This window comes from Mus musculus, chromosome 6, assembly GCF_000001635.26.
Source record: "Mus musculus strain C57BL/6J chromosome 6, GRCm38.p6 C57BL/6J".
In the NCBI taxonomy this organism is placed as follows: Eukaryota; Metazoa; Chordata; class Mammalia; order Rodentia; family Muridae; genus Mus; species Mus musculus.
In genome coordinates this window covers 77,358,666-77,385,762 of record NC_000072.6, presented here as the reverse complement: position 1 = coordinate 77,385,762, position 27,097 = coordinate 77,358,666, and the positions used below count along the sequence as shown (strand labels likewise).

Sequence of the window (27,097 nt, the reverse complement as noted above, 5' to 3'; positions counted from 1 at the left end):
TGTTCACATTTATATCCCACTCTCCCTCTCCTTTCCCTCTTCCTTCCTTCTCACTCCTAGCAATGTTCTCTCTGCTGACTTTCAAGTTCCATCTCCATGTATTCTCAGACTCCCCAGCTCCAGAGTAACAGGTTCGTCATCCTCCATTCCAATGAAGTTCTTTCTGACTGTGTAGTCATTACACGACTATCCCACCTATCCTCTCTAGGGAAATGTGGAAGCTAAGGCTCTGGGGAGGATCACTGGAGTGGCATTGGAGAAATCCTCGAATGTTGTATTCAGAATGTGAGCTCCTTTCAGGCAATGCACATTTTCTGCTATTTGGAGTTTTCAATTCCTACATGCAACTTTGAGAATTTCCTTGTGATTTATAGAAGAGTTTACAGTCTCTCGGGGGGACCATTTGGGAAGAAAACCTACAAGATGTGATCACTGCATTTAAATGAACACTGGGCCTTGGATGGGAACATGATACCCTTTAATTGCCTACTTAACAGAATATAAGGCAGGAGAAAAAAAACTTTACCTGTTTTCCCGGCATGGCTTCTGAAAATGGATATTTATGCTGACATGGTACATGTCTACTGCTCTTAGAAAATATGCCACCCTTTCATTTACATGCAGACCATAGAGACACTCACCCTTTAATGTTGACTGTGATAGCAGCTAGGCAGTCTCACACCCTGGGGAAACCAGGCTTCGTACTTTCTCTTCTCAAAGGCAAAGCTCAGTGTGTTTCCCACATATTTAACTGTAATGCACAAAGGCTATCCACGTTGCTACATGGATGCATTTCTCAGTGGGATTTCTTCATTTTTTCTCTGTCATGTTCCCTCTTCCTATGTCGCTCAATGTAGATAGTTTTCTCCTATGTTCAGTGCCTTCTGGCAGCCCAGAAATCCATCATACCTTTCTACTCTATCTATATATACTTTCCCTTCAGGTCAACATACAGTTCATCTTTCACTTCTACATTCCACTCTTAATGCTGTTAATCGAATTATTTACCTGGATTCAAATTCATAACAAACCTCAGCACATTTATGAATGATGTTCATAGGCATGGAGTCTAGAGTTAAAATTTTGGTCACGTGTGACTTTTCCTAAGGCGACATGAACAAGTGCCTGTTCACCCCAGACAGATCACCAGCAAAAGATCTAAGAAACTATTCCAACTAAGTCTATCTTGGTGGATCAGTGAGTTTACTGGGGCTTCTAATAGGAACATGGGTGATTCCATGGCCGCTGTTCTAGTGAAATGCTCACCCCAGACTCAAGACAGTCATATCCCTGAAGCTCTTTACCTAACTTTCAAGCAACGTCACCAAAGCGTCTCCTCCTCTAAAAAGGAATGTTTTAATGTAAGAGACATAGCTATGAAATAGATCAAGTTTCTGGGGGGAAAAAGAGTAATAATTCACTACAAGGCTTGACTTCTACTGCTGAGAAATATATAGTAAAAGCCACAAAAATGATGTTCACTCATAAACCATACTCTTGAAGATACAAATATGGCCACAAATGGTTTATAAAATTCTTATCTTGGAAATATGAGAAATCTATGCCTCACTCATTGCTTCTGTACTCCTAGCAAATTCTAAACTGGGAGCCATGTCTCCAGCATCGATGCTGTTTCTTCCCTCAGGTGGTGTAGTGTGTTTTTTTCCAAGCTCCCATTGTTTTTAATGGTCTGGTTTTTCTATAATAGCTTATTGTTCCTGGAGTATGGTCAAGGTTTGTGGGCCTGGTGTCAGGCCCTGCAGCCAGCACTGTTTCTTCTATCACAAGCTCCACTCTTCCTCCTCCACCTGCTGCTGCCACTAAAATTGCTGCCATGTCTCCATAGTCATTGCTGTTGCTGGCACTGCAGCATTGCCTCCCCCATCCACTCTTTCATTGCTGCACGAGCCTGGGCATCAGACAAATGTCCAAGAACCGGTGCAGATGGCAATGCAGCCACTTCTGTGTTTCACTCTCTGGAAAATTACTGGCTAGCCATTAAGGGGGAACATGATGAAAGGCAATGAACATTTGATCGAAAGGATCTGGGCATGTTATGCTGGATTTCCAGATTTTAGTTTTGCAGGATGAATGAAGACTGCTGGATCCTCAGAAACCTTCCATCTCTGCATTGCCTATGGGTATCTTTAGAGGAGACCCAGGACATCAGAGTGGAGGCAGTCAATCCTAGATCATTATCAAGGTCTGGAATTTAGCTTCTTGACATTCTATTTTGTGAACATGACACAGAGACACATGCATGCATAAGTACTCTTTTGTACATGTGTATGTATATGTAAGTTATGTGACTTTAACTGGGGACATGTGAACAAATGTCTCTTCATTCTGGACAAGGTAACAATAATAGATCACCATAAAAATTTGTGTGTTCTGCAGATTGTATTCAGCATATTTTTAGAGTTATTTATGGGAGTATGGGTGATTCTCAGGAATACAAGTGACTTGAAGGCAGTACAGGTGATGGCTCACAGAACCGGCGTCCCTGGAGCTGCTGCAGCCAAAATTTTCCTCTCTCCAACAACTGTTAATTGTTTTTATTTATAACATTATGGAGGACCTTGTGAATTGTGTAGCTTGCTTAGTTGCTTAGTGTCCTGTCATTGTACATTTCTTAACTTCCTGAGGCTTACAAACTTTTTTCTTCCATCTAGGCAGGAATGTTTCAATTTTGAGGGTCTAGTTACACAACAGCTTGTGTGTGTGTGTGTGTGTGTGTGTGTGTGTGTGTGTTTGTATGTGTATCACTCTCTGTGTTAATATGTATGTGTGTGTATGGTATGCATGTGTTCAAACATGTGTGTGTATGTATGCGTTGTTGCCCTCAAAACTACTGTAAGTTTTCTAGAGTAAGAGCTGATTTTCATTTTAACTACATAAACCCACAAACATGCACTCTGCTGTCAAGCTGTGGGAATCCACAAATGTTTCAACATGGAAATTATTTAAAATCAAATCAAAACAAACTAACAATAAAACAACCTTTCCCATTCATTGAATTTTTTGTTATTAAAGCTCGAAATTATTAGGAACCAAACACTTGCTATTCTACAGCAAACTACCCAGCCAGCATATGAAAAGCTCTCCCAAATGACAAGGGAAATCAAAGAAACACAAGTAGGTACCACGCCATGATCCTTGCTTGTATGTGCTTAACAGACAAGATTGACAATGACAACATAAGTTCCCCCAACAAAAATGTAGTTTATTATTCTCAACATATTAGCAAAACACACAGAAAGCTAGGATATTTGAGTCTATGCAAGTCCCAAGCTTAAACTTACACAACTTTCAATTTGAGAGCCCAGGGATTCTTGAACAGGGCATGAGAATTATGTAATGCTAAACCCAGGATAATTTGATTCTCTGTGTTATTTATTTGTTTATTTCTAGTTTGAATGTCTTCTTAACAAATGCAACCCTAATAATTTTTTCCAAAAATCTTTTAGAATTTACCAGTGGACCTAATCAGTGCATCTATAACCAGCAGTCTGAATAGCTGTTTATATGACATTAGCATTTTCTACTTTCTCACTCAGCCCTCCTTGCTAGACTTTACAACAAGATCTGTGGCTGCATTCAGTAGCCAGTCCCCTGGTACCTACTGACTGGCTGCTTCTGCTATGCCTGGAGCCAGGAAAGGTGTCACTTCAGTCTTCCTTCCTCTGCATTTCTACATGGAGATTCTGATGCCTAAGGCAAAAGGTGCTGGGCCTGTCTGCCACAATCTTCAAATGTTCACTGAAATGTTCCCAGATATCTCCAGATATCAGCCTATGTGGTTGGCTATCCTTCCTCAGTATTTGTTGTTCTGTCTAGGTGCTGTCTTCATGGCTAAGATAAAAAAAAAAATTAAAAACAAAAGAAAACCAAGAAAATCCCGTTACTGTTTTCTTTTCCATTTTTTCATATCTGTCTGTGAATACCAACTCTTTTTCCTGTACATCTATGCAAGGCCAACTGGAAGTGAGATGATTAGCAAACTACGGCAATGGCCCTGAAAGGGAAGCAGAGCTTGTGACAGTTGGAAAGGAAGGAACTCTATGGTCCTTCCTGTGAAGGATGTTGCACTGTTTCTCCTCTGCATCAGCTTTTCCTTCAGTTTCCTTTTCTCCTTACTGCTTCCTTTCTCCCAACTCCCATTCCTATAAAAGAACTAATTAGCATACCACATGCCCCAGTAATGAAGCATCACACCAAATGTAACAGTAGAAAGATAGAGAAGGCTATGGCTAATTTTGTAAAAATCAGCACCAGCTTCTGCTTCAGAAGGGAAGGTTTTATGTGGGGAACAGGCTGAGTTGTGGGTAGCATGCATGGCAGAAGTGCACAATTGTATAACTTCAATGAAATCCATAGTGCTTTCTGAAATAAAAGAGTGCATGCAATATGATAATAAGAGCACAAATTACCACTGCCCAGCTTGGCAACCTTCAACTGTCTCTGGGCCTCACTTTGCTTTTCTGAAATACCGAAAAGATACTATTGTCTCTCCCATCGGATTGTTGCAAAATTTTCATGATGAACGTTTTGAATGTTCCCGGCCACAGCATTGCTGCCAGGTAACAATTAACAATGATCCCGAGATTTTTTTGTTACTATTTCCCTCCTGCCACTTACATGTAGTTCTGCAGTATTTGTGTGTGTGTGTGTGTGTGTGTGTGTGTGTGTGTGTGTGTGTGTGTGTGAGAGAGAGAGAGAGAGAGAGAGAGAGAGAGAGAGAGAGATGGCTTTTTCCTGAAGAACATAAGAACATGCTTGACTTTTTGGCTGTTACAAGTTTACTGGTATGTTGGAAGGATATAAAATGCTGTCACAGGATACGTCTGCTATTGGAAAGGTGAATCTCCCATTGTCTTAAGTGCAAGACAAGCTCAGGCTATGCCTAGAAGAGTGAGGTAGTCTTGAAGAGCAGCTGCTGAAAGGAAGATAGCTGTGGCTTTCTCTGAGCCTAGAGTCATGCTACAAGAAGAGGCTGAGCTATGAGTGTGATTAGGAAGGGAAGGGTGTCTAACATAAAACTATGTTCTGGGGGAGAGAAAGTCATGCTCTATGAAGCATTTACGGCCACATATTTATGTCAGGCTTCTATGGTATTTTCTGCTTGTTAAGATCAGATTATGTTGAGAAATTAATTAACATCCCATTTCTGTAGCATAATCTTCTTTGTCTTAGAGGGAACCCCAGGTAGACTATCATCAATCTATATCTCTTGGCTCTCTAGGTACATGGGTGCTCTGCCCTTAATATTAGTCACTCTCAAACTTGGATTTCCAGGATCCCTTGGCCCTCGCGAGCCTTTAGGATGTGGGTTTTATCGATAGATTTGACCAGGTTAAGTATTAGAACTTAGATTTAAAAAAAAAAATTAAAAAGATATCAATTCCAGCATGAATGGTAGTCCACACTTTTAATTTGAGCTAGCACATAGAGAAAAGTAAGAAAGGAAAATCAGTTATTAGTTCCAGGTCAGCTTGGGCTACTTAGGAAAAAAAAAAAAAGACAAAAATCTAATCAAAACAAAAAGGACCAACACACTTGAACCTAAAGATGTACTGATTACATGACAAATAAGCAACACTGTGGAAAAGCAACCGTAGTCTGCAAAGAAAAATAAACATGGAAACAGGGTCTTTGTTTCCCACCACTGCAAGCCTTTTAAATGTGTGTCTTAATAAAGGACAGCTGTATTCTTGAGTCTTGCATTCAGACTATTGTAATGTATTGATTTCAGATATGCAGATAGAAAAAAGAACATGAAATTGTCAGCATCCTAAACTCTAGCTCAGAAGGAAGATCTTGTAGTTCTATCCATAATCCATGGCTTAGAATTCACTGCATGGAGGAAAAGCAACTTTACGAAGCACAGGAAAACGATGGGAGACTTGATACGAACCTCTGTTAGAACCAAAAAAATCATATGCTTGATATGATTTCTTGATATCCTCTCCCAGAGAATTGATTGCAGAAGACTCCCAACTTCTTGGGCTGTTTCTCATGGTCAGGGTCAGTTTCAGTTCTTGACCTTATTGAAGAATGAAGTCAAAGTCTATACAGATAGCTAAGTATCTAGGAAGCTCCATTCAAAGCAAAGTGACAGAACAGTTCAGATCCACTGCCAAGATTGACAGCAAGATTTCTAACTAGAGTACTTAATGCTCTTCTAAGAGAAAAGGATCTGCTTATCCTCTCGATTGCTGAATCTTACCTCTGTCTAGGCATTAGTAGAGTAACAGTGAATAGGTTTTATTTAAATCAGATGGTTGTTAAAGTGGAAAGATTCTCAGAGAGGAATATGCATACAGCTCGATGTAATTGGGGTCCTAAATTGCTAACAGGCTCCACGGAATGCTACTTGGTGTTGGGAGGATTGTGTGTAGCACTTGCAGAGAACAGTCTTGGAGAGTAAATTACCATTAGAAAAGGAATAAGCATGCATATAGCCCAAAATAAGCAGGGTTCCAGATTGCTAAGCAATTTATGATGCTTGCCTGCAATAGTACTGATGTATAAGGCCTGGAGTAAAAGTCTATGGAACTTAGTTCGAAAGTGATATTGAGAAACCAGAAGCAAATGAGCCAGGATCAAGGACCCCAATTTAGTATGTGACACCATTCTCTTATTCTGTGCATTTATGTCACTTACCATCTGCTGCTGTGTTTTCCTCGGTTTGTATGATTTTTCAATATGAAGCAGATACTAATATTTTTTGTCTACTTAGTTCTAATCACATTTAAGTGTTTCCTTGAGGTGATTCTTGATAATAGAGATGACTTGCCTATGGCTTCTACAACATTCAGCATCCATGACTGCTTGGGAGCTTTTCCATCTGTCTTGTCTTCTACCATACAAAGTGGCCCTGTGCACAGCAATGATTTCATTTCTTATCAATGCCGATTACAATTCAGTGGATCTGCAATTAGACTGAAATTCTGTAACTAACCTGTTGTAAGAAGAATTTCATTCACAATAGCCAAGAAAAGAAAAGACAAGACAAGATCATGGGATAAACTTTACTAAGGAAATTAAATACTTCTACCATAAAATAATATTAAATCATGGAGAAATAAACCAAGGAAGATACTATAAGTTGCAAAGAATTCTTATGCTCATAAATCAGAAGAGTTAATCTTGCAAAACTGGTCATCCTACCAAAAGCAGTCTGCAGATTCAAGGCAATTCCAATAAAAAAAATTTCCAGCTCCATTCTTCACAGAAATAGAAAAGCAATCTTAAAATTTCTATAGACACAAGAATAACCTCAGATATGCAGAGCCATCCTGAACTCCTCATATTGAGACCATACTGTGTTGTAATACTCTAAGCCCAATCTCAACCCTTGTCCCCTGGTGGGCTATTCCCTTCAAAGTTTTATCTCTTATTCCAGAAAAGGCTTTGGCTATTATGTGTGCCTCAAAGTAAGCTTTCAAATGCATGGCAACTTCTATCTTATGAAAACTGTGTGCCATCATGCCTTAAGATGTCCTAGAGCACTTCAGGATATAAATATGATATTTTCAGATTTATCTAGTAGCTTTCAAGAACTGGAAATAATGACTTTACATAGAATAATTTTGTATATTACAATAGCTTTAAGCAGAGAATATCACACTTTTTTTGAGAACATATCACTTTTATTCAATTGATTTTATCTACTTTTAGATAGTTTGGGGTTCAGTCTTTCTGCTCGCAATGGCTCTTATGTATTTGGGCTGAATCTCTATGTGCCAGTCTTGGTTTCCAGGGGCTATACTAAAGTCTAACATTCACATCATAAAGATGGCTGACGAAATTGAGAATTAGATGAGAATCTTTTTCCTCTAAGTTTCATTCTTTATGATTTTCAATGACTGTCTTTAGGGTATCATGCCAAGACAAGTGCAGATATGTAACCATATCCTGTGTTTTGCTGAGGATGAGTCTGTGTACCACAGCCTAGTTGTGGTCCTGTTGACCACATCCTGGAAAGGTAATACTCTTCTTTATTTTCAGATCTGAATTGCTTGGGAAAGATTGAGGGTTTCAAACTTCTCACTCAAAGATCTGAATCTGAGCAAAATCTATTTTTTCCCTTCAGAATGAGAAACTGAAGAGCAGGGGAAAGAGATTTAGAATTTAGCCCCTTCCCAGTGTCATCTGCACACATCTCTTCTTCTCTCACTCTAGTGGAGCAAGTTTAGGTGAGCTACCACCCTTGCTTAGGTTGCTCATGTCAAGAGGAATAGCATGCACACATACTCCCCACATACTCCCGCTTTTTTTTTTTTTTTTTTTTTTAGATTCCCCCAGTCTTTCCAAGTTATCCTCTTGGTTTCAGGGACCACCTGCTCCCAATCAGAGAAGACCAAGAAAGCAGGGAGCTGTTTCAAATGAAAAATATAGTATGCTTTCACTTTCCTTACTACTTTGTCATTTAGATGATGGAGAAAGGGAAGCAGGCCATGGTTTGTGTGAGTGATTCCTACCCCCCGCCCCCCAATCGCCCAATACTCATTAAGCAGTGTAGGACAGGGACTACTCTCCTATCCTCATAAACGCTTAGACCTCAACAAGGAGGGTTAGGTCCTTTATTCTCAGTTCCGGGCCTCAAGAGAATTCACCGGGGATGAAATATGCCCTTTAGTGCATCAGGTGTGACCATAAATCCAGTGAGGTTTGGTGACTCCCCCCCCCATTTATTTATTAAAACCATCAAATGGAGCATGAATAAATGAATGGTTCCTATTTTCTCACCTGATTCTGTGGATACTGCTTGATTTCAGCCAAGGGCAGTTATTCTAACTTGTGAACACCTGCTGTATCTGTGAATGTTTGATGCAACCTCTGGGGGGGGGGGAGTGGCAAGGAGAAATAGATTTTAAAAGGTATGGTGTGTCTGTGATATTCAGTCTTACTTTACACATTTGTAAACCTACAATTTCATAGGTCCTTTCACCTTATTATTTCAGCTGCCCAAGGTGGTTAAGTGGAGCAGGATATATGCCAACTTGCCCAGGTGGGGCAAGACCCTTCAGCCAGTAATCGAACATAAAGCCAGAGCGAGAGCTCTCATATCTGATGCAATTCAAGCTCACTTACAAGATTTATTTTTTTTCTTTTTATAGCTTGTGACTCTCCAAGCTTCCCATGAAACTGTAACTAATATAAAATTGAGCCATCAATCAATTAGGTAAAAAGCAACTTCACTGTTTTACTTGTGTGCGGTCCATCTCTTTCCTGGGCAAACATCACTTCACTGTGATGCTTTAGAAGACAAATGTCAAAATTAGCCCTTCCTGCAGCGCTTTTCCAGGAGATCTAACTTTGATGCCTAACACCCAAAATGAGCAGCTCACAAACTGTACTCAGCAAGTGTAACTCCAGCCCTTGAGAATCTGATGCCTTCTTCTGAATTCCATCACTATACATACATACATACATACATACATACATACATACATACATACATGCATACATACAAACATACATACATGCATACATACAAACATATACACACACACACACACACAGAGAGAGAGAGAGAGAGAGAGAGAGAGGATACAGATAGACAGAATAAAAACATTCTTGTTTAAAAAAGAAAAATAGCCTTTCTGACCTAGGTAAGCAAACCTCTGGTCTCTTCCCTTGCTCCTCTGTAAGTATTATGCCATAGTTCTTCAAACTTGACTCAAGTACATCTCCCCACATGATTTCTCAATACCATGTTAGAACATAGCTACTGAAATGTTTGTTTGGTGTGTGTGTGTGTGTGTGTGTGTGTGTGTGTGTGTGTGTGTGTGTAAGAGAGAGAGAGAGAGAGAGAGAGAGAGAGAGAACCTGGACATATGAAAACAAGCAGTTTGCCCCCAGAGGCTCCAAAAACTGGAGTAACAGATAGATATAAACTGTACATTGTGGGTACTAGAAACCAAGCTTGTGTCTTTTCTTTTTTTTTTTTTAAAGATTTATTTATTTATTATATGTGAGTACATTGTAGCTGTCTTCAGACACACCAGAAGAGGGAGTCAGATCTTGTTACGGATGGTTGTGAGCCACCATATGGTTTCTGGGATTTGAACTCTGGACCTTCGGAAGAGCAGTCGGGTGCTCTTACCCACTGAGCCATCTCTCCAGCCCCGCTTGTGTCTTTTCTAAGAGCAGCAAGCACTCTAAACTTCTTAGCTATCACTCTTACACATCATACACCACCTTTTAAAAAAAGATAATCTTTATATGCATTTCACAAGCAAGAGATAACATAAAGCTATAAGATAGTATCTGATCCAAGACACTGTTGTTGTACAAGTTAAGATGAGGACTCTTCAATCAGGACAAGTAACATCCCTTTCACTCATCACCTAGTTGGTTTCCCACTCATGTAGAGCAAGGGCCTAGCATCCACTTGGCCTTCTGATTCCATTCTGATGTGGGTATTGAAAAATATCTCACAGCAGTAGTACAGGGTTCAAGTCTCAGTTTCCTCCTTGACCATTGCTGGCCTACAGTAGGACAGAAAAAGAGTTATTTAAACATTTTTCTCTAAATTAATTAGAATAAAAAATTCCTTTGTACAAGCAGGTTTTCTTTATTTTTAAAATCTATAAATTAGAGATTGTAAGCTTTATTTTATGACATTGTGGTATAAAAAAATATGCATTTGATGTTTATCCATAGTCCATAGCAGTGAGCTTCTAAATGCCTTGGCATTTACTGATGTATTTGAAAGGAGGAGGCATTGTTTGTTATTCATAAACATCCGCCTTTTTCCTCAAGCACATCCAAGTTTATGCTAATAATGCCTCTTATAGTAACAATCTGGTTGCTAGGGGAAACAACCTGTGGTTAGAGGGCTGAAACTCTCAGTGACTATTCTAGTTTTCCTGGAGGAAGGGGCTGTAGATTGGTATAATCTATAATGACTAAAGATGAAGTCAACCATGCCTGTTCTGTGAATCATCCATAAACACTCAAAGCGTTCGGGCTCAGAGAACCTCTAGATGGAAGAGCAGTCGGAAGTTCTAGAAAGGTTGAAATGGAGGGCACGGGGCTCTCTGACAGTAAAGAAGGCTTTGTAGCCTCTGGTTGGGTTAACAGTAGTCATGCTGTCAGAAGCTCATTGCCTTAGACTAGCTATATGATCTTGCCATATAACTTTGAGGAATTAGTTCCACAAGCAATGGGGAAGGTAGAGTTGTTGGAAAGCTTATGGTACACTCATAGGTGGGAGGTTAAGAGAAAGAAAGAAAGCTGAGCCCCTGTCAAGCAAGAGTGAGTCCCATAAATAGAGGAATGTTGACCTGCAGAGTTCTGTAGGAGTTATGGCCAAGAGTGAGACAAAGTTCAGGCAGGTAAAGTCTAAGTCCGGTTGTCCTACCAACAAGGTGTCCATGTGCCTCTCCATCCCAAGTGTCTGGATGAGAGTCTTTTTGTCCCCTTCATGCATCCCCTCCAAGCAGCTGGATAGCAGGAGAAGAAGGATACTAAGAAACCAGACTAGGAACTGGAGCCGCCAAACACTACTCTAATATTTTAGCTTCTAGCCAGATAGTCCCAGTTTATTGCCAAGGTAAAGCATTCAGGTACCTGTCCCTAACCTTTCAAATTAGTTTCTCATCAGGTTGATATCCTTGGAGTTGTCAGAGAAATCCCACACTCCCCAAAAGTCCTATATTTTAGGATCTTATTTAGCTGTTCTGAGTTGGATCCTTGTCAATTGACTTTCCTAAGAGAGATGTGAACAAATCTCTATTTACTACACTCAGGATACCAATGACAGCCCAATGAAGCCAAGAATTCCACCTAAGTCTAGCTTAGTGAGCCAGTGATTCTATTAGCGGCATCCATAGGCCTTTGGCTGAGGGGTTGCTAATAGGAGCTTGGGTAATTCATTATAATTTTCCATTATCAACTATTCAACACATCTCAGACGCACCCTATGATCTCCTTTAACTAAAAAAGACCAAAAAATAATGGAATTATGGTCTTCCACTGGAGCACATTGTCATAAATACTGTGAGTTCATATGTTCCGTTGCATCCAGAAAACACTGTTCCCTTGTTTCCTGTACTTCTGCTGGCTCTGGCTCTTATCAGCCCTCTCTACTTTAATGACCTCTGAGGTTTTTGAATAGGGGATGTATACTTCCTATCACTCACTTGACCTAGCCTGGCAGCCTTCAGATGTGCATCTCCTCTTGTGGTGATTATAAGCCTTTTCTGCTCTGATGTGTTTTGATATGTACTGACAGAAGAGAATCCTACATTCATGGGTTTGGGTGAGAGCTGGACACGAATTCATGACCTGGCTTTGCCACATGTCACTTGTGTGACTCAAAGTAGCACTCTTGAATTTTTCCAAGTTTGGGCTTCTTTATCTGTTAGTCAGTTTTAGCAGTACCTACTCTGCATTATATCCCAGAAAATTCAAGGAGGAGTGAGGAAGCGTGTAGAGGCACCTGGCACAGGGCCCGGAAAGAGCAAGAACTCAGGAAATAATGGCTTCCCTTTCTCGAGTGAAGCCAATTCATTTGAAAATAACCACTCGCCTTTACCCTCTCATTGACATTTTCTGTACTAAGTAACTAAATGGTTTCCAATTTTTTTTAAATCTTAGAATGAGTTTTCAGTCCTGTCTAGGTCTGCCCTCCCCATATCTCTCCCTCTCTCCTTCTCTCTTTCTCCATCTCTCTCCCTCTCTCTCTCCCCCACCTCTGTGTGTGTGTGTTTCTGTGTGTGTGTGTGTGTGTGTGTGTGTGTGTGTGTGTGTGTGTGTGTGTGTTTGTGTGTATACACTACAGTGTCTGGACTTATTTTGGTTCTGGGGATCTCTCTCTCTCTCACACACACACACACACGCACACAGTGTGTGTGTGTGTGTGTGTGTGTGTGTGTGTGTCTGTGTGTCTGTGTGTCTGTGTGTCTGTGTGTCTGTGTCTGTGTCTGTGTCTGTGTCTGTGTCTGTGTCTGTGTCTGTGTCTGTGTCTGTGTCTGTGTGTATACGCTACAGTGTCTGGCCTTATTTTGGTTCTGGGGCTCTCTCTCTCTCTCTCTCTCTCTCTCTCTCACACACACACACACACACACACACACACAGAGTGTGTGTGTTTCTGTGTGTGTGTATGCTACAGTGTCTGGCCTTACTTTGGTTCTGTGCATGTGAACACAGTTTCTTATGCTTACTTGCAGGGAAATGCTTTACTTACTGAGCTAACTTGGCATCTCCCTCTCCACTACTTTGATATTTTTATGAGGAAAAAAATCATTCCAATTATCATTATCATCATTACTATTATTATTATTATTATTATTATTATTATTATTATTATTATTATTTGCCTTGCTGGTATCTATTTTTTCACACCCAACTACCACCTGATCTATTTTCTTCTGCAATAAAGCAGGAGTGAGAGAATAAAAGTTAGATAGCCCCCACCCCCACCCCTTGCCCTGCTAAGGAGACAGATAAGGACAGGGGTCATGCTAGGCACTAAATGTGGCAAATTTCCAAAATGGCTGGCTTTTTTCCCACACTTCTTACTTGAGATAAAAGCCTGGCAGCTTAAAACAAAGGCATTGCTGGCTTTTGTTCCCTTCCAGCAGAACGCCTACCAATGAACAAATTCAAGATTGGTTCAGGACGCTTTTCACAATCAATCATATTATCTTTCTTCAAATATACAAATCCTAAATTAGGGTACAAAAACTGTTCAGTGTCTTTAGAATCCCAGTCCTCAGGAAAAGATTGGATGTTTTCCCTTTCTGGGTCCTGTATCTGCTTTGAGGTGGATTTTTTTCTGTGTGCTTGAAGCATAGACATATTTCTTCATTTCCAATAAGCTCCTTTGTTCATGAGCTGATCCTGTCTGCTGAGTCTGAGATTTTTCTATTGCTACCTGTTACATTCCATATTTTTTTCTGCCCTTTAATCTTCTAACTGGCAGAGAACATGAGCTAAATCAAGACTTCTAGATTGTATTAGTAAGACATATTTGTAAGTAAAACTTGGTCATTAATACCACTAGGTTTGTGCTGGTAAATGGAGTCATGATTCACAACCAACCATCCTATCTTTCTTCCGATTTACAAATCCTAAATTAGTATCATGAAAGATGTGTTGATAAATTGAATCAGAGTTCAATCCAGTGTCAAGAAATTAAAAATACCCCATTACATCTTATGTTAATGTTTCACAATGAAGCTGTAAGCTCCCTATTCAATACTTTATGTTATGTGTATAAAAGCTATACATAGTGGGATCTGGTAAATGCTTCTCAGGTGAAACTCTACATAAATTATAGCATTGCCAATTTTTGTGTGCCATTGGCCTGCTTTATCTCCATTAACATGCAAGCCATATGTGTATTTGTAGAGTATAGAGACTGGGTGAATGGCACAGATGCCAGTTGTGTAGAGGAGGCTTTAAATAGAGGATTCTTCTGTATTGAACTCTACATTCACATATCCAGACTGCTCTGTTCACATAAAGGCTCCAGCTTTGCAGGCTGTCAGCTTTCCCATATATAATATTAGCCATTGGTATCTGCTCAAATGGGAGACCTTGCTTAATAACCGTAGTTGCGCTGAGTGCTGTGATCTCTTGGGAATAGTCTCACATTCAAAGGATAGATTAGCAAAAAGAAATTACAGGGCATACAAGTACCCTTAGACTTCCTATGCAATTTCATCTCATAACACTCTGTACTCTAATCCTTGGCTTATATCCCAGTGTTTTGAGGAGATCACCAGAGATGACCATTCACACACAGTTTACAACCAACTGAAGGCTTTAGCCTAGTCACCTTAGACTATACTCAGGGAACAAGTATCTAGAATAATGGTTTTTTAAAGTTAAAAACCACATCTTGGTAATCTTGCTTGGTAGCTATATAGGGGAGGTTTGCAGAAACAAGCAGTTTAACAGAGACTAATGTAAGTTAGTTGGGGCACGTTGACCTCAGACTCCTAGAATACAGTTGGGTAATTTTTCATTAATTCTAGTTAAATCTAAAATGGCCTCAGGAAGAATACAAAAGGGAGGACTTTCTGCTCTGCTTTACCCTATCACACCAAAAAAACCACTACAAGTAAGGTACATAGCTAAGTTAAAGATGTTTATTCAGCAGATACAGCCCACTGAAAACCACTGAGTTGTGCTCACATGTATTATGGGTTACATTCCCTCTCAGTCTTCTTGCTGACCAGACACTAACACTCCTTAGTACTACCCAACTTGGCTCAAGAATGTGTTACTGTTTATAGCTAGTCTATGAAGATATCTAAAGTCAAAGTATGGTTTATATTAATGCTTCTCTCTTTCATACCATGATAAAGATGAAAGAAAGAAAAGAAAGTTAGAACCATTGTAAGTTAAAGACTATTACTAGGCCTTAAAAAATACTAGTATTTTTTCAAATTCTCCTCCTTCACCTGGAACTGTTTGTCTTTCAGATGAGCCGACCTTTCCTTTAATGCTCCAGCCCAGGCACATAATTTGAGCTCTAAATGAAGACAAGTGCATATACAATGCTTAGTGGCTGCAAGGAGCTCTGTAGCCTCAAGCAAGGGCAAAGATACCAATCCGTTCACTGCCAAATTCTATGAATTCTGGAATACCACAGCTTAAAACCTGAAATTACTCACCATGTTCCATAAAAATAAAGCATCATTAGAAGGGTTTGAGTGGATCATATTAATCAAGATACGCATTGAAGATGCTGTAACAAAGAATCTCTGAAGTATACAAACTTAGTCCTTGTTCATGAGCAGAGATACCTATAGGTTCAAGAGACTTTGACTATTGGCTATGGTACACGTTCACCTTACAGCATACACATGTGTCCCATCACTGCTGCTCTTGCTTTGGCTTGAAGGTGGTAGTAGAGGGGAATGAATGCCCAGAAAAAGCTTTTCTTCTAAGTACAGTGTATGATAATTTCCCACAGCCTCTCAACACTTAGTTCATGGCTTGAAACCTAGTCACCTGATCACATCTAGTTTGGGAGGAACTTGGGGAACAATATCTGCCTTCAAGATTATCCGCTTTGGTAAAATTCATGAACAGGTAATGAAAGTCAAGCTTTCATAATCCCCTAGTATGAGATAAGCTAGCAAATTCTTTGTATATTATAACAGAACATTGCTCATAATCAATAATGGAATAAGAGATGCTAAGAAGGTATATAACATATAAAGTGTAAAAAGATGCAATAACATTTAAAATCTTAGTACAGGCTAAAGAGATGGCTCAGTACATAAGAACATGTACTGTCCCCACAGAGGACCTAAGTTTAGTTCCCAGCACCTATGCTGTAACAACCATCTGAAACTGTAGCTTCAATTGCCCTGATGCCCTCTTCTGACCTCTGTGAATGTGTGCATGCACATGCTCATATACTTCCACACAGACACACCAACACATAATTAAAAATAAAATATATCTTTAAGATAATAAACAAAATGGGTTAGAGTAGCAGAACTATGTCTCACAGAGACATGACGGAAAGTTCTTCCAGGTTTAAAGCTATTTAAGGGCCTCTGATTCACAACTTCCTTTACCTTTTAGCCAAAGCAATTTAACTATAGTTGTTTTTTGTTTTTTTTTTTTCCTCTCCCAAATACTCTTTCTGTTTGTTTCTCTAAATTTACCCTTCTACATGAGCTCCCTTGGGCCTCACTTCTTAATAGCAAGAAGAGTTCCTCCTCTACTGCCACTGAGAAAGCTATTTCACTGTTTTAGTAACGTCACATTGGCTCTGGGTCGTTGGCCAGGCTGTAGGGGGAGTGCCTTCTACTCATCCTCTAGGAGAAAGACTAGATCTGTACTAGCGTCTCTTATATACTAGGACGTTACTTCTGAATATGTGAGCCAAAGACTAGCAGTGTCCGTGTTATCTGAGGGTTGATGGGGAATTTTGAATATCACTCCACAGCCCAGAGACACAATGTGAATTTTCCAGAACTGCCATATCATAGTCCCTGTGTCTTGCACTACAGAAATGTCTTGTCTTAATGTTCCAGAAGCTAGAAGTCTAAGAACATAGTACTATTTGGCATAGAAGTGTCTTCCTGGTCTGTTTGCATGGAGCTGAGACCCTGAGGTTGTAGATAGTGTGTGTTCACACTCTGTACTACATATGACTGCAAAAGGCAGGACCAAAAAAAGAGACTCAGAAACCCACTAGAACCAGCATCAAGGACCACCCCCTTTTCTTGCAGTGCCCCTCCATTGCCTACTATTGACATAACTAATCATCTGTTGGCCATTGCCCATTGGTGAAGTAGTCAACCCACTGTGGCATAGGAAGTAACAGGATATATTGTGTGGCTGGGAGGCAGTGCTACTTAGCACTGTGCAGATAATGTGTTTCAATCAATAGTAGTATCTTTTTCAAAGAGCAAGAAGGGAAATGTAGAATTGTTAGTACCTTGCCAAATATATAAGGAGGAAAATCTCACTAGGGCTTACTCAAATTCTCCCCCTACACACACACTGTTTTTTTCAACTAGTAATTTCATGATATTTTTAAGAAGGGGAGATAAATGTTGAAGGGAGAAGTTGTTAACAAAATTTTGAACTGAAAGAAAAAAAATCTTGCAGATGGTACTCATCTGCCCCAAATATGATGATATTAAATGCATAAAACTCCCAGACACTCCCCTCCCCCACCCCTACCGTTCTCTAAGATCCTCCCCGAGTGCCCCTTTCTTTTGGGCATGTTCGTTTAAGGCCTGAACTATGTTGTGATTTGAATATGAAATGTTCTTCTTAGGCTCATGAGCTTGAAAATTTCATCCCAGGGAGGTGTAGCTGTTTTGTAACATTGAGGAGATGGAGTCTTCCTAGAGAAAGAGCTTCACTGAGCGGCTGAGGCCAGCCTTGGAGTTTACAACCTGACTCTGCCCCCTGTCTCTTTCTGCTTCCTGAATGTTGGTGCATTACTAATGTCCTGAGTATTCAAGAGGATTTAGACAGGCATTGGAAACAATGGATTGATGTTCTTTATGATGCTATTCAAATTATTAGATAGGAGGTTCAGTGCTTAAGAGTAGGAAGCCATCCTGATTGTCGTGCTAAATGGATTTGTGTTCCTTCTAAAATTTACAGTGATAGTCACTATAATTGGGAAAAGGTTCAAAGACACTTGTAGGGTGTTTGGCATATAAGTCCAACACCTCTCTGGATATTTTAACTTTGAATAGTGATATTATGAATTTAAGGAATGCTGCTCTGCTGAGCTTTGATGTTACAGAATTATTACAAATAATATCTCATGTTCACATGAAACAATAACAAGGTTGTGAATACACCTAACATGATATAACTATCCCTCATACAATCACAAATGCATTTGTAAATTTACAATGGGGCATTCATATTACTTTATAATCCTCGTTTCTGCAACTGGTTACGTGGCCTTAATTGGTATTTATAACTACCTTCCTCTACTACCCATTCTGTATTTCCTTCACCTTCAGCCAGCACCTCAGCAGGTCTTGGCTCTTTTCCTGGAGGATTGACCCATACCTTCATTCCTGATGGGTCTGCGTCCTTTGTCATCCTGCTTGGATTTGGCTGTTGTAGTTTCCCATTGACTTTAATCACAGGACATGGTAGTACTAAGAGACACCCTAAGGGATCTCCTACACTCCAGACATAATCTTGCTTACCACCATTGTGAAGAGGTAATCCAATTTCCCCATGGTAATCTGGATCTATCACCCCTCCTAACACTGTTATTCCTTTTTCAGCCTGTTGGTTTAATGGCATTAGAAGCCCAAAATGACCAGGGGGTAGTCTGAGCTTCCAGTTCAATGGAATGTTTGTTGTAGCTCCTGGTAGGAGCACTCCCCTCTCTGGAGCCAAAACTTCTAAGCCAGCAGAACCTAGAGTTATGGGGACAGGAAGCAAAAATTTTCCTAGAGGGTCACTAGGAGTGATAGTAAGTGGAACTATCCCCTTTTCCACCCCTTGATTCCTGGACCCATGAATTCTGGCTATGGGTGAAACTGTACCATATATCGAGCGCTGATTCAAAGCATATACTGCCTTCTGAAGAACACCAACCAGCTCCCTGCTCCTGGTACCAGGACTCCCAGTCTCTCTGTATCTTCTCTTTTAGATTCGACCCCATGCAGTTGTAAATCAAGATATGTCTTTCTTAGAGTGGATGTGTCAGGATCTTTTATCTCCACAACAGAAAGGAAAAGAACGGCTCCGTATAATTGAGCTCATTCACGACACTCCTTGTCCCCGGCTTTAATGAATGACTCATGAGCACAGGCCGCTGGATATGTTGTTATTCTGAATTCCCCATAGTATAGTTCCTGAGGCTAATCTTGAGTGCCTCAGAGATGTCACAAATGTGCCTGATTCAAGCTCATTTATATCACCACATTCACCCTTGTCTTTTGGTCCCCTTTAAAAGTAGTGTCTTGTGTTTATAATGTCTTTCTCTCTTCTCTTTTGGCTTGTATATTTCTTCCCCTTCAAAGATCCCAGAAAATATCTAAGTATCTCTGAATTTTATCAACTTCTTTCCGTCAACATCAGCCCCAAGTGAACATGAACTACCTCTCCTACGGCTTATATAATCCATTGATGTGCACTCTACCCTCTTTCCTAACAAAAATCTGACCATGTTTCTGTTTACCCTTAGATTCCCCACTGCTTAGAATTCTTCACTGGATCTGCCTTACTTATGAGATAAAGAGAAAATGTTCAGGCATACTTTTCAAAATCTTGCTCCCCTCTACCTCTCAAGCCTTCACTAGCTTTCCATAGCCATCTCTGCATCAGCTACATCAACTGTATAGTTCAGAGCTTATCCTGCTCATTCAGGATTCAGGTATCTTCTCAGATACTCTTCTGAAATGTTTTTTGACTCTAGTCCACCTATTCCTTGATTCCTTGATTATTTTCACAAGCTGAGAGGCTCACAGATTAGCCCTGTTTAGAGTTAATATATTTGTTGATTTAATTATCTTATTAATATCTAACAATTTTTAGTAAGACATCCTTGAGCAAGATACATCATAGTATTTTCTGAATACATTAACCTCAGTCTTTATCCAGATACCTTTCTTGTACGCAAAAATTAGAAATCTAACTGTTTGAGCTCATGTGCTAAAATTTCTTGTTCAGATTAACTTACTGACCCAACCCTTCAGTATGGATTTATTGAAGCTTTTGCATGTGTTTACTGCTATATTTGAAACCATTCTTTCAAAACCGAATGGAACAGACCAAGCTTCTACTCACCATGATATATTTGTTACCATAAAAATAATATAGGGGAAAAACTTACAAACATATATCATAAAAGTTGCTGGTTGATATAAGTTTAATTATGTTAATCAAAACACTAGGGTGTAAGAAAATGTACTTTTATCATCACACGCTATTGTAAGAGACATGGTCACACTATGTAGCTGAAGCTGATCCTGATTTCTTGATGCTCCAGCCTTAGCATCCCAAGTGTTATCATCCTGTGCCATTACACTCAGTACTGGGAAGGTGCTTCTGAATGGGACTTCACTGATAAATGAACTGGCTGCCTAAGTATTATACCAGAGGGATTCAGGTAGAAGAATTGACACGTAAAATAGTCTAAGGAATGTTCTTTGCTGGAGAAAATGAGAAAAAAATCAACATGTTAGAATTTCTAGGGTTAAAAAAAATAAGTCTTTGAACTAAAGTCTTACATCTAAGAATCACTGAACATAATACTTACTGGAGGGTGACTCAGGGAAAAACTATGATAAATATATACACATTTACAATACATATATAAATATATATTATACACATATTATACATATTTGAGTCAGGGTCTTGTATATTCCAGGTTAGCCTCAAACTTGTAGCTTATAATAATAAGAGTTTCTAATTCTTCTACATACCAAGTGCTGGGATTATAGCCACACACCACTGTGCCCAGTTTGTGTGGTTCTAGAGATATGAGGGCATTAGATCTTCATATCAAATAAGTTATGTCCTCAACCTCAAGAAATTATACTTTTTAAAGGGAGAAGGCAATAGGATATTTGTTGGGGTAGAGACCTTTCTTCCTGAAAACTGCCTATGCTTACTGTCTCTACACTGCTGCCCTTCAGCACCCCAGAAGGCACCATTCTCAGGGAACACAGTGTTAATGGGGCTCCAGGGATCCTGTGTGCAGAGATCCTGTGTGCTTTCCATAGCTGAATTTCCATGTAACCCTAACAGACATCTGTCAAAAATATGGGGTGTGCCTGTACCCCATATGCACTGCCACACACACTTTTCCAATGCAGTAAGGGGTGATACTGATCTTGAGCAGAATGCCTGGTGCTTTCTCACATTGCAGATGTGGAAACCAAGCTCCAGAACACAGAAATAAACCAATGGCAGAAGCAGAGCTATCTTCTTTGATTCAGTGCTCAATGTTCATTGGACTATAGCATAGCCATCATCCATCTTTTCTTCCCACAGTCATGGTTGGTTTTGACAGTGTGCAGCAAACAAACCACAAACATTAAAATGCTATGTTTTAAAAAATTATCTTCCTCTAATTTCCTTTTTGATAAATACAGATATTTATGCATGACATTTTCTTTTAATGATGCCTGTCTGTGCTTCGAGGGAAGGTAAGTTTGGAATCCCACCTTCTGTTCTGTGCTGATTCAGACAAGTGATTTTAATTTAGTGCAGTAAACATTCTGCAGTTGTTCATTGTAGCCTGGGTGCTGTTGGTAATATTTAATCTACCAAAAAGCTCTCATTGTGTATTACCATTCAGATGCAAAATAATTTATGGCTCCAACTCCCTCTGCTTTTGCATTCATAAATCACTTGATATTTGTAGGAAGATATGATTGTTGCTTAATTCTTTGCTTTGTTTAACTTTTGACACCAATAAAATTTAATTTTGTATTTATTTTAGATTAACTTTGCAATTAGAAAATGAGAAGTAGAAACATGTGCCTGTGTGTATACATGAGTTTGGGTTTAAGTATTGCATATGGCAAGTTCTGGGAGATTTTCTTGGTGTGAATGATGTATGTGCATGGATCCTCTTGTGGTGTATGTGCATATGTGTGTGTGTGTATGTGTGTATTTTTCTGTGTGTGAGTTAATTGTCAGCATGTCACAGTGCACATGTAGAGGTAAAAAAACAACCTTGAGTGTCTTCATCTTTCACCGTGTTTAAAATGGAGTCTCTTTTGCTATTGGCCTCCAAGCTAGGTGTCCCACATGTTTTCAGAGCTCTTTATCCATTTCTCATCTTGCAATAGATATGCACTATATAATACTATATATAATACTATATAATACTAAAGATATGCACTATCATGTCTAGCCGATTCTGGGGATCTGAATTCAGATTATTTTGCTTGTACAAGAAGTTCTTTACACCATGATCCATTTCCCTAGGCTCCTAAATCATTTTTTTAAATATCCCTTCTTTATGTCTGTGCCATAGATGAAACCTGATGACTGTCACATGCTAGGCAGTACTCTACTCCTGAGCACCACACCAAGTCCTGGTGAGATCTTCAGTCACAACAAAGAACAATCAGCTAGTGATCTTGTGCCTTATTTTTCAAACATGTGTTAAGTTACTAAAAGCAAATATGTTTAAAGAAATAAATTTTTAAAATAGGATTTTTTTAACCAATGAAATAGTACTATTACTACTACTACCATTACTACTACTGATGGTGATGATGATAATGATGATAACATGCATTTTGAAATGTCATTCAAAGGAGGAGTGGAAAAATGGCTTCTTAGTTAAGAACACTTACTGCTCTTATAAAGGATCCCGATTTGGTTGGTTTCTGTACCTACATGGCAACTCATAACCAACTGTAGCTCTAATTTAATGGGATTTGGTGCCTTCTTCCGGCCTTCTCAAGACTTCATATTTATGTAGGGCACATAAACTCACAGAGGCACACATAAATACACATACACAAAAATAACAAATAATAAAAAGTAAAAAATTTTTCAAAAAAAATCACAAGAGTAAATTATGAATAGAGAAAAACACTTTATAAGTAACTGCATTATGAGAAGAATTCCTCCATGTTGGGTATGATTTGCTTGAAGGAGATAGTGCCCATTTGTTTTGTCTATGCATTAATTCCTAAATGAGGTTTATTAATTTGAACATGCCATCAGCAGTCAGGTGCATATTTATTTTGTTTGCTTATCTGTTTGTTAAGTGTTGCTAAAGTAGTAGATGGTATCGATGCTAGCATTAGTGAGAACTAAGCACTGTTAAGAGTTCTGTGAGTTGAGCTCTTTTTGTATGCATCGCATACTTACAGACAATTGTAAGGGAAATCTAGCTTCATTGTGACAGAACAGTTTGGATGATTTGAAGCTTGCTTGAATCAGGAAGCTATTAAAAGAAACAGCTATATACCTATAATGATATAAAAATTTAATACTATGAATTTTATATTAAGACTAAGTTTACTCACTCAAAAAGACATGGTCAAGTAGTGGCCTTTTAGCTGGGCATGGTGGTGCATGCCTTTAAGCCTTACACTCTAGAGGCAGAGGCATGCAGATCTCTAAGTTCAAAACTGGGATGGATTAAAAAGCAAGTTTCAGGACAATTAGAGCTACACAGAAAAGCCTTGTTGGAAAAATAATAATAAAATCTTTAAATTAAAATTTAAAAATGAAGTTTTCTTTTTTAAAGAAGTGGTGTTTTGAAGATTTATATCAGTGGATAGAATTTAGTTTGCAGTGAACAATACAAGTTATCAAAAAGAATCAAAATGCTTTAAAAAAAAAACGTGGGCTTATCTTTCTTATCCTCAGCTTGTAAATTCTTTATCTCATTTTGTGAACTCTTTGTCACAGATAGTGATAGGGCAAGCCTCAGCTCACTTCCTTTAATTGAGTGACAATTGAGTTCATAATTTGTTTTCTATTGTCATTAATAGAATCAGTCTTGCAACAATATGCCTTATCTTATACATTAATTTTTAATTTAATTCATTTAAATTTTAGTTTTTGTTATGGTTTTTGGTTTTGGTATTTTCTTTGTTTTGTTTTGTTTATTTATTTATTTGTTTGAGAATCTTACAGTGTAAGTGTAACCAGGTCTATAGGTCTGGTTAGCCTAGGATTTGGTACATATCGTAGATTGGGCACCCACACATTTAAAAGATAAGTAAGATCTTGGGATAGAGCTTAGTGATTGTGTGAATGGGCAAGACCCTGGCTTCCATCCTGAGTACAAGAGAGAGAATGGTAGGGAATGTAAACAGGTTGATAGAAATAATGAAGGCTAGAAGGGGTAGAGAGAGAAATGCTCTAAAAAGTAACTTAAATATTATTCCCAAGGTGAGTTTTCCAATGTAATGAATTACCAGAAAACTCATTCCTTTATAAGTAATGGGTTTATAAGGCTTTATAAACTCTTTTGTTTGTTTGTTTGTTTGTTTGTTTCCCAATGTCGTTCTAACTAATGTTTTGTTTTGGATTTTCTGTTTTGGTTTGTTTGTTTGTTTGTTTGTTTACTTTTGATGGTGTTCTTTGTTTTTCTGTTTTGGTTTATTTGTTATTTATTTACTTTTGGTGATTTTCTTTGTTTGCTATAAATGCTGGGGTACTCCAGGCTTGTGATGAACTCCATCTGCAGCTGAGTGTGACTTAGAATCCACAATCTTTCTGTCTCTACCGCTCTTTTGATGGCTTCCATGCTGGAGCTACTACACCTAGCTCTTTATCATCTATGCGAATTAAGTCTCTCAGTACTCAGCTGGTCCTCTGGAGCATGCAAGATGCCTTACACGGTTGCAAGTCAGCTGAGGCTACAATTTTACCTGGGGACATGCTTCTAAATTCTATGGAAACAGCACTTTGGGTCTTTAGGACTTCATTTCTTGCCAGCTGCTTCAGAGGTTAGCTGAGAACACCGTGTAGACTTCACCAGAGTAAGGAAGTGAGAGAATGCTGGGCTAGAAGCCATGGAAACCCCCACCTTAAACTCCCTTGCAGTTGGTTCTGCAGCTTTGCAGGAAGCTGATCACTTGGTACAGCCCACAACCAGAGGGAAAGACCACACAAGAATGAACACCAAAAAATGCAGATCACTGGTTGACATTTCAGAAATGATAATAATAAGGATTGATGATAGGAGAATTTAATGATCAAAACGATATGAGATGTCAGTTACATGAGGTTTATCATGAAACTTGTAGACTTCTGAGTGCTGTGTGAACTTCCAGGTATAAAGGGAATAGAAAATACTTTATTACCCTAAATGAACCATTACTGTTGAAAGTGCTATTAAATATATCCTTTCTCCTGAGTGTGGAGAACAAGGTAATGCCATCCAGCATCATGTCTTGACCATAATTTTGGGGAACTAATTAATTGCCTCGATGATGGTTATAAAATGTGAGCTCAGTGATGGTTTCTTTAGATTGTAGGTTCTACCTCTCCAGGATGCCATGAGGTTTACTTACACTGTCACCATGACTTCTGGTAGACCATTTAATATACAGGATAAGCTGTGAAGGAGAAGACAGTGAACATGTTCACAGTAAGCCACTATGGAGGCTTCAGCAAGTCAGCCACTATGGGGATCAGCCACTGACTTCTTGCCTCCCTTCTTGTCTCAGAGGATATCAAAAACACTGGCAAGTTCTTCCACCTTTCACCCACACTATTGGAGCTGAAGAGTAACCAGTATGCCATGTTACTTTAGAAATGCTGAATCCCTCACACTTGACTCTGCAAAGATTCCCCACCATCTGGAAATAATACCCTACCTCCATGTTTTAACCTTTTGCCCATGTTCTTACTAACAAATTGAATGGTGCTGTCTATACAGCTCAGAGCTAGAGTGCTGAGCTAGCATATACACGGTGCTGTGTTCAATCCCCAGTACAACTTAAAATACAAAACATAAAGTTGTATAAAAAGGGCATCATGGCATCTTATATATATGGAAGAGTATTATGACCATGGAAAGCCTTCTTTTTGTATTTAATGGTTTGTGTATGTTATTTGTCCTAGACGGATAACATAGTATATATCTTTTGGAATGGATTAGGACAGTCTCCCAGAATATCAGAATAGAGTGTCATGTGTAACTTCTGTGATCGGTCTTGGGTCAGGGGAATGTCCTGAGGACATATACAGTTATTATTATCTCATGTTTAAGTGCCTAAGAACAGTATGTATTCTTTGGGATTTAATCCTAAAAATAATTCATTTTGTCTCTTCTTGACACTGGTGAAAATTAACGTTGTCCATCTCCAGTAAGAGAAGTTGGAGGAGAGCTTTAGATGTTTTGTATTTCTCTGATAATATGTCCTTTATTTTTGTAGAATTTGCAAGTTTCATTAAGCCTGCTTTTGTGTATATGTTTCATCTCTATATATGCCTATATCTTTTTTCTTCATGGCTTCTATTTTCATTGGATTCTCTTTTAGGAAAGTCATAGAAGAGCAACACAAAAACCAAGTCTTGAAAATAGTCAAAGTATTGTTTCTTGAACACTTTCTGTTTATTACTGAGAGGGATAACTGAAAGCATCGCTATGCATTGCCACAGCAAGAAAAAAAGGGGGGGAGGACATGTTTTAGGAGTCAGCTCTCTTCCACTATGGCATTCAGGAATTGAACTCTGGTCATCAGGCTTGCGTGGTAGACACCTTTGCCCAGTGAGAAATCCTACCAGCCCCTAAAGAGTGTTTCTTATTGGCATGTTGCATTGTCTCTAATCCTGGACTTGCAGAATCTAGACCTTAATACTGGACAAGATAGTAAAATTTGCAGTGAGTGGTGGTGCCTCGTGCAGCTGCTCTTGCAAACCTCCCGATTCTTCTACGACTTTCTGAAGGTGAGCACATGTTTTCCTTTGCTCATTTTGGTCTCTGGTTCATTCAGCCACTGGTATTTTCCTCACATGTGTGTGGAATATATATTGCATGTAGTCTGATACATTAGGAGAGGAGAGAACGTTATAATAACAACATTGGGCCCTGGCAACGTACACTGTGCCTGGAGTTCGTGGTGATTTCAGCATTATCAGAATGTGGATAGCGTTACATCTGTTATGTCTGAAAAGTGCTAGGCGATGGTGCTAATTTATA

At 39.1% G+C, this 27,097-nt stretch overlaps 1 protein-coding gene and 1 long non-coding RNA gene across 6 annotated transcripts in view; both read left to right on the top strand.

Annotated features, from left to right (window-relative positions):
* Ctnna2 (catenin (cadherin associated protein), alpha 2) overlaps positions 1–27,097 on the top strand; it is a 1,098,179-nt gene that overhangs the window by 594,053 nt on the left and 477,029 nt on the right. The window lies entirely within an intron of this gene.
* Positions 3,288–5,506, top strand: 6330415B21Rik (RIKEN cDNA 6330415B21 gene). The gene has a single exon (NR_045141.1). It is a non-coding gene; the product is annotated as an RIKEN cDNA 6330415B21 gene (long non-coding RNA).